Genomic DNA, 8,588 nt, shown 5'->3' on the forward strand with positions numbered 1-8,588 from the left:
TATGTATGTATGTATGTATGTATGTATGTATGTATGTATGTATGTATGTATGTATGTATGTATGTATGTATGTATGTATGTATGTATGTATGTATGTATGTATGTATGTATGTATGTATGTATGTATGTATGTATGTATGTATGTATGTATGTATGTATGTATGTATGTATGTATGTATGTATGTATGTATGTATGTATGTATGTATGTATGTATGTATGTATGTATGTATGTATGTATGTATGTATGTATGTATGTATGTATGTATGTATGTATGTATGTATGTATGTATGTATGTATGTATGTATGTATGTATGTATGTATGTATGTATGTATGTATGTATGTATGTATGTATGTATGTATGTATGTATGTATGTATGTATGTATGTATGTATGTATGTATGTATGTATGTATGTATGTATGTATGTATGTATGTATGTATGTATGTATGTATGTATGTATGTATGTATGTATGTATGTATGTATGTATGTATGTATGTATGTATGTATGTATGTATGTATGTATGTATGTATGTATGTATGTATGTATGTATGTATGTATGTATGTATGTATGTATGTATGTATGTATGTATGTATGTATGTATGTATGTATGTATGTATGTATGTATGTATGTATGTATGTATGTATGTATGTATGTATGTATGTATGTATGTATGTATGTATGTATGTATGTATGTATGTATGTATGTATGTATGTATGTATGTATGTATGTATGTATGTATGTATGTATGTATGTATGTATGTATGTATGTATGTATGTATGTATGTATGTATGTATGTATGTATGTATGTATGTATGTATGTATGTATGTATGTATGTATGTATGTATGTATGTATGTATGTATGTATGTATGTATGTATGTATGTATGTATGTATGTATGTATGTATGTATGTATGTATGTATGTATGTATGTATGTATGTATGTATGTATGTATGTATGTATGTATGTATGTATGTATGTATGTATGTATGTATGTATGTATGTATGTATGTATGTATGTATGTATGTATGTATGTATGTATGTATGTATGTATGTATGTATGTATGTATGTATGTATGTATGTATGTATGTATGTATGTATGTATGTATGTATGTATGTATGTATGTATGTATGTATGTATGTATGTATGTATGTATGTATGTATGTATGTATGTATGTATGTATGTATGTATGTATGTATGTATGTATGTATGTATGTATGTATGTATGTATGTATGTATGTATGTATGTATGTATGTATGTATGTATGTATGTATGTATGTATGTATGTATGTATGTATGTATGTATGTATGTATGTATGTATGTATGTATGTATGTATGTATGTATGTATGTATGTATGTATGTATGTATGTATGTATGTATGTATGTATGTATGTATGTATGTATGTATGTATGTATGTATGTATGTATGTATGTATGTATGTATGTATGTATGTATGTATGTATGTATGTATGTATGTATGTATGTATGTATGTATGTATGTATGTATGTATGTATGTATGTATGTATGTATGTATGTATGTATGTATGTATGTATGTATGTATGTATGTATGTATGTATGTATGTATGTATGTATGTATGTATGTATGTATGTATGTATGTATGTATGTATGTATGTATGTATGTATGTATGTATGTATGTATGTATGTATGTATGTATGTATGTATGTATGTATGTATGTATGTATGTATGTATGTATGTATGTATGTATGTATGTATGTATGTATGTATGTATGTATGTATGTATGTATGTATGTATGTATGTATGTATGTATGTATGTATGTATGTATGTATGTATGTATGTATGTATGTATGTATGTATGTATGTATGTATGTATGTATGTATGTATGTATGTATGTATGTATGTATGTATGTATGTATGTATGTATGTATGTATGTATGTATGATATGTATGTATGTATGTATGTATGTATGTATGTATGTATGTATGTATGTATGTATGTATGTATGTATGTATGTATGTATGTATGTATGTATGTATGTATGTATGTATGTATGTATGTATGTATGTATGTATGTATGTATGTATGTATGTATGTATGTATGTATGTATGTATGTATGTATGTATGTATGTATGTATGTATGTATGTATGTATGTATGTATGTATGTATGTATGTATGTATGTATGTATGTATGTATGTATGTATGTATGTATGTATGTATGTATGTATGTATGTATGTATGTATGTATGTATGTATGTATGTATGTATGTATGTATGTATGTATGTATGTATGTATGTATGTATGTATGTATGTATGTATGTATGTATGTATGTATGTATGTATGTATGTATGTATGTATGTATGTATGTATGTATGTATGTATGTATGTATGTATGTATGTATGTATGTATGTATGTATGTATGTATGTATGTATGTATGTATGTATGTATGTATGTATGTATGTATGTATGTATGTATGTATGTATGTATGTATGTATGTATGTATGTATGTATGTATGTATGTATGTATGTATGTATGTATGTATGTATGTATGTATGTATGTATGTATGTATGTATGTATGTATGTATGTATGTATGTATGTATGTATGTATGTATGTATGTATGTATGTATGTATGTATGTATGTATGTATGTATGTATGTATGTATGTATGTATGTATGTATGTATGTATGTATGTATGTATGTATGTATGTATGTATGTATGTATGTATGTATGTATGTATGTATGTATGTATGTATGTATGTATGTATGTATGTATGTATGTATGTATGTATGTATGTATGTATGTATGTATGTATGTATGTATGTATGTATGTATGTATGTATGTATGTATGTATGTATGTATGTATGTATGTATGTATGTATGTATGTATGTATGTATGTATGTATGTATGTATGTATGTATGTATGTATGTATGTATGTATGTATGTATGTATGTATGTATGTATGTATGTATGTATGTATGTATGTATGTATGTATGTATGTATGTATGTATGTATGTATGTATATGTTACTGTTGTTTTAATATATATTGAAAGTGTTTAATTGTAATTTTTTAATATTGGAATAGTGCAGAAATAAAAATGTATTTTATTCTTGTTCAATCGTATACACTGTCGTAATTTCAGAATTAAAGCAGAGTATATAATTACACCTTATAGAACGGGCTCGAGTAGTCATTATTACGTGAACAACTAAAATGAGGTGCATAAAATAAACAAACATTTAATGCAAAAATAAAACACAATAAAATTAAACGAATGTAGTAAAATAAACAAAACTAGAAACTATCAAATGTTACTTACGCCTATTTTTACACTCAGAAAAATTCTATTGAATAACTAATTTTCCAAAATTTCCATTAAATGCAAATATGTGATCTTACGAGTATTAACAGTTATCCTGTTTAAACATCAGTTATAAGAACGTTTAAATTAGCTTACAAATTTTTTTTATCTATGTATATAGTATATATTGCCTAGGAGTACCTAGGGGTATGGAAATTAGATTTAATATTTCTAGTTTCTCAAAAATGTTTGGAAAAATCGGTACAACATATATGAACAAAGATATGTGGAAATACGTAGAACCGACTCTACATATACAAAACTCTCTAACAATTTTCAAACGATTAGTTATTAGTTTTCAATGGATTTATTTTCGTTACAAATGTGTACTTAACTTCAAAGAAATGATTACAATATACATATGGCCAATTCCACAAGAATCGCTACCACGACTGAAACAACAAAAATCCTTGAAACTTTTTTTCATGATGATTTGAATAGAAGAAAATATTAAAATGGTACTATGTGAAAGTATTTAGATCATATTATAACATTTTAAAGACAAAAATAATTAAACTATACTGATTATATTTAATTTTTTAATTAGCTTATAGTATGAAATGAATTTTACTCTGATTGTTTTTTATTATTGTCGAATTGTTTATTGAAACCGAATGTATATTTTCTATTCATATTTGTAGTTTTTGTATAAATATATTTTCAGAATATATGTATGTACAGTGGTGGCCAGGTAATTAAGACAAAAATTGTTTGCTAAATTCCATGTAATTGTCAATTATTTTTTCAAATATTTCCACAAATATGTATGCATGAGGACTGTTTTAACACACAAGTGTGTTTTATTCGACTGTATCAATTCATACATATTCACCACGAACTCATAAGATTTTTCTACAACTTGACAAAATTTTTTTTTTAAATAAACATATTTTCTCACATTTATATCATTATATTTTTATTATTATAAAATATTCGGACCAAATTTCGTCTGTTTAGTTCCATTAGTTTCGGTCATATCATGTTATTAACAGCGGATGTTCGCTGAGGTGGGTCAACGTATTTCCACATATATTTGTCCATATATGTTTTACCGATTTTTCCAAACATTTTTGAGAAACTAGAAACATTAATAATAAATTGCATACCCTTAGAGGTCCTTTTATTTTGGCTCTAACGCACTTAAAATTCAGTTGATGAAAAAAATTCAAGTATTTGTCTTAAATTGGTGGCCACCACTGTATATTGTTTTATTATAAGAGAAAAATGTACGGTATGTCATATTTTTCGCATATTTCTACATGTACCTCAAAATGAGTTCCGTTTTATGTCACGTACGATATACCCTTATTTCGCTCAATATTTTGGACAACAATATTCCGAAAGAACTTTTTATTATTTTAAAATATAGTACCCTCGGAATGGAACATAAAAACTAAATTATTTTTCAGTACTCTTATTTTTACAAAATCTATTCCATTCTAAAGGCTTACAAATGTCACGTACGATGATATGGAATTGCCCATATGTATGTATTCATAGCTGGTCTAGTAGGTGTTTAGGTACTAAAGTTAAACACGGTTATATAGAATACTGTTTGCGTCCCCGCAATAATTATTCCTATAGTTATCATACAAACTACATTATAAATTTGTTGTTCAGGAACATTTAATTATAAGAAATTATTAAAATACTAACTGGAAGGAATTGAAAAATTAAGAACGGTTTGGACAGAATCTTATGTAATTTGTTTGTTTTGCAAAATACTTTAAAAATTAACTTATTTGGAGTGAAAAGTCCTATTTCGGAAAGACATTTATGGATTTCAACCAATTTCAATAGGCTCGTCCTTGGACTGAACAAAACGTATTTACCAAATTTTGTTGAAATATCTTCAAAATTGAGACCTGTACTTTACAACATTTACACGGACAACCAGCCAGACGAACAGTCGGACATTATTAAATCGACTCAGAAAGTGAATCGATCGGTATACTATAGTTGGGTGTTAGACAAACGCATAATACCTTCCCCCACTATGGCGGTGTAGGGTATAATGACATCGAAAATATAATTTCTCTAAACTGTATTTTTTGAGTTGTGACGGATAAGCGATGCAATGATTTCTTTGCGTGTAGCTCAATTGAAGAAATTATTATTAATATTTTAATTAACAAAACTATAATATTTACAGAGTAGTAATCTCTCTCACGAGAAAGATCTCTCCTAGTGTAAACACAAAATAAAACAAAAACAGAGCAAATAATTGTTATTGTTCTTTATATGTCTGATGTGTATTTTTTCGTGTTCTTATCAGTATCATTGAGATACAAAAGTATTGTCTTCAAGATGCTATGAGGTTTTCTTTTCATTATTGTTATTTTTTTTCTGTACATTAAAACACGCACACATATGCACATTATTTTTCAAATACACAATTTGCATTCCATGTGAATGTATGGGTTTCTTTTATTCTTGCCTATTGTTCTGACTTTGACTGGATTTTATTTAGGGGAAAATCTTGGCATAAATTCCTATATTCACTTTAAACGTACTTCAAACGTTGAGCTAAACGGTTAAACTCAATCTAAATGCAGTCTAAATAAATCTTGAAAATTCAAATATAAATAATAGACGAGTATTCATAAAATAATTAAAATTTGGATTCTACGAAAGAAAGTGTTATAGTTTTTTTTTTTTGTTTAATAAACTAAAGGTAAGTCATATTTAAAATTTTTTAATTAATTTTACTGCAATTTAAATGAATGTATGTATGTATATGTATATGTATTGACATAATGGATGGTATTAAGTAATTAATATAAAACTTTTAAAATTTCGTTTTAATTTCCAATCGAATAAACATTTAACGTTTATACAAGTACATTATTATTAACAAACGTTTGCTCAATACTCAAAAATAAACAGTTTCTTCATTTCAACTTATCTCACGAGCACTTAACGTGGTAAATACTACATATTCGTTTAAAGATTTTATCAGTTGAAATTTGTGCTAAACTTTACCTAGTCATATAGTACATATACTATGTATGTATGTATGTATGTATGTATGTATACGTATGTCTTATCACAAATCTAAAATTGTACATGTGTACATTAGAGCGACTCACTTTGAATGGAGTTGGAAAAAGTGATTCTGTTACCCCCTCAAAATAAACGTTGGTTTTTTAGGATTTCTCCCAAAATATTTTGGGACATGGCAAATATTGAGTTGTATGTGTATGTGGCTGAAAGAGCCCTTACAAATGGTATCCGATATTATATGTGTTGTTTTTAAAAAAACCAAAACAATTTTGAAAAAAACGGTAACCAAAATAGTACCGTTTGCTTCAAAATTGTTTTTGTTTTTTTTTTTTAAAAAACAACACATATAATATCGGATACCATTTGTAAGGGCTCTTTCAGCCACATACACATACAATTCAATATTTGTCATGTCCAAGTTAAACCTAAATATTGTGATATTCCATAATTTATAGAATATTTTAAAGGATTTTTTAATATACTTGATTTAAGAAATAGTGTGTTAATTTTATTTTCAATATTCATACTAGTTCGCAGGTTATCATGTTTTAAAGATGCTCAATATGGGTATTAAAAATGGTCCAGCTCACGAACAGTTATCACCCAAAATATTTTGGGAGACATCCTAAAACAATCACATTTTTTGTGAGTCGGGCTAGTGTACATACTTATACTCGTTGTCATAAAAATATGATCATGTAATAAAAATAATATAAAACTGAAAATAATATCACTAGTTGCAATGAATGACATTAGACACTCTTACTTTTGCTAAAATTAATTGCTTCATTAAGAGAATATTACGCGTGAATAAGTATCAAGTTTAGCCCAAACAATTAATTTCATAAATTCAAAATTATATTTACATAAATGCAGAGCAACCTACAGTTTTTATGTTTAAATAAATATTACTACAGCTAAGATATATAACTGAGGTTGTCTGTCTTATGTACTTATACTTATGTGGTTGTAGAAACGTTGTCATTGAATTGATTGCAGCAATCAAATTTCGTAACTTTGATTTAAGTAATGAAAATAAATGAGTCACCAAATATAATATACTCGCATGTACATGTGTAACTTGTTCGTACTCTTAATTTTTAGATAATTTCCATTATTATTCGAAATTCAATATACGAACAGAAACTGGTTGGCATTAGGATTAAACAAAACTTCAAATCACCTTGCCTCCTATGAAACATAGGACTTATTAACAAATGAGTTCGGTGTGTTAGTTAGGCTATTTACATAATGAAATTTGATACCTCATTCTATCTTTAATCTATTACGAAATTATCGATTAATTAACTTTTAATTTTCATTTAAAAGATGTATAATATTTATAAATAATTAATGTATATTTGCAGATATATATGTATCTAAATCAGGCGAATTTAATTAAATTTAAAACCAATAAACTGACCAATTATATTCGTTTAGTTTTATTTTGAACAACAACTTTTTAATATTAAATTTTAAAATGTAATACATAATTTCATGCAGATTAAGGTTTTGGGTTTAAAAATGTTTTATCAAAGTTAAAGTTATAATAAATCTTCTAATTATGTATGTATGTATGTATGTATTATTTCATAATAGAGCAGACATCCAAGGACACTACTTTTTAACATCAATACTAGCAATACGATTGAAATACTTTCATAATTATTTTGAATATTTGAAAATATTAATAAATCATTTAAATTTTCACAATTAAAATGAACAACGACAACAACAACATAGGCATTTCACAGACATTTCACTTGTATCTAAGTAAGATTCACACAATTTTGAGATAAGAAATTGACAAAAAATCAAAAAACAAAAAAAACAAAAAAAAAAAAAAACAATTGTATATAATAAAATATAGAAATGCGCATAATATATTAAAATTATGTTGGGCAGTTCATAAATTTGTTAATTAAGAGATTAAAAGTGTTTATTTTTAGCACAAAATTAAACGAAACAAATCGGAATGGAATGCACTTTGCATTGTTGTCTGTCTGAAATTAATACCGAAACTAGACATATTTGTATTAAATTGAAATTTATTTTTGTAATCATATATGTGTGTGTTTTTATATTATAATTCTGAAAATGAAACTAGAGCATAAAGACTGAAATCCTTAGTCTAATATTAAACCATAAGTATAACAATTAAATTGTAGTACAAACATTTAATTGTCATTTCTGAAATAATAATAA

The 8,588-nt window shown here is 26.0% G+C and overlaps 1 protein-coding gene across 2 annotated transcripts in view; it reads left to right on the forward strand.

The window, feature by feature from the left end:
• Positions 1-5,894: 5,894 nt before the first annotated feature.
• The window catches only part of LOC135953690 (cationic amino acid transporter 3), a 16,416-nt gene continuing 13,722 nt past the window's right edge, over positions 5,895-8,588 (forward strand). Inside the window, exon 1 of one of the 2 annotated variants that reach the window (XM_065503661.1) lies at positions 5,895-6,054. The gene's annotated coding sequence lies outside the window, so the exon portion shown is untranslated. The remainder of the gene's footprint in view (positions 6,055-8,588) is intronic. The other variant, XM_065503662.1, reaches the window with a different exon arrangement.

This window comes from Calliphora vicina, chromosome 3 (assembly GCF_958450345.1).
Source record: "Calliphora vicina chromosome 3, idCalVici1.1, whole genome shotgun sequence".
Taxonomy (NCBI): domain Eukaryota; kingdom Metazoa; phylum Arthropoda; class Insecta; order Diptera; family Calliphoridae; genus Calliphora; species Calliphora vicina.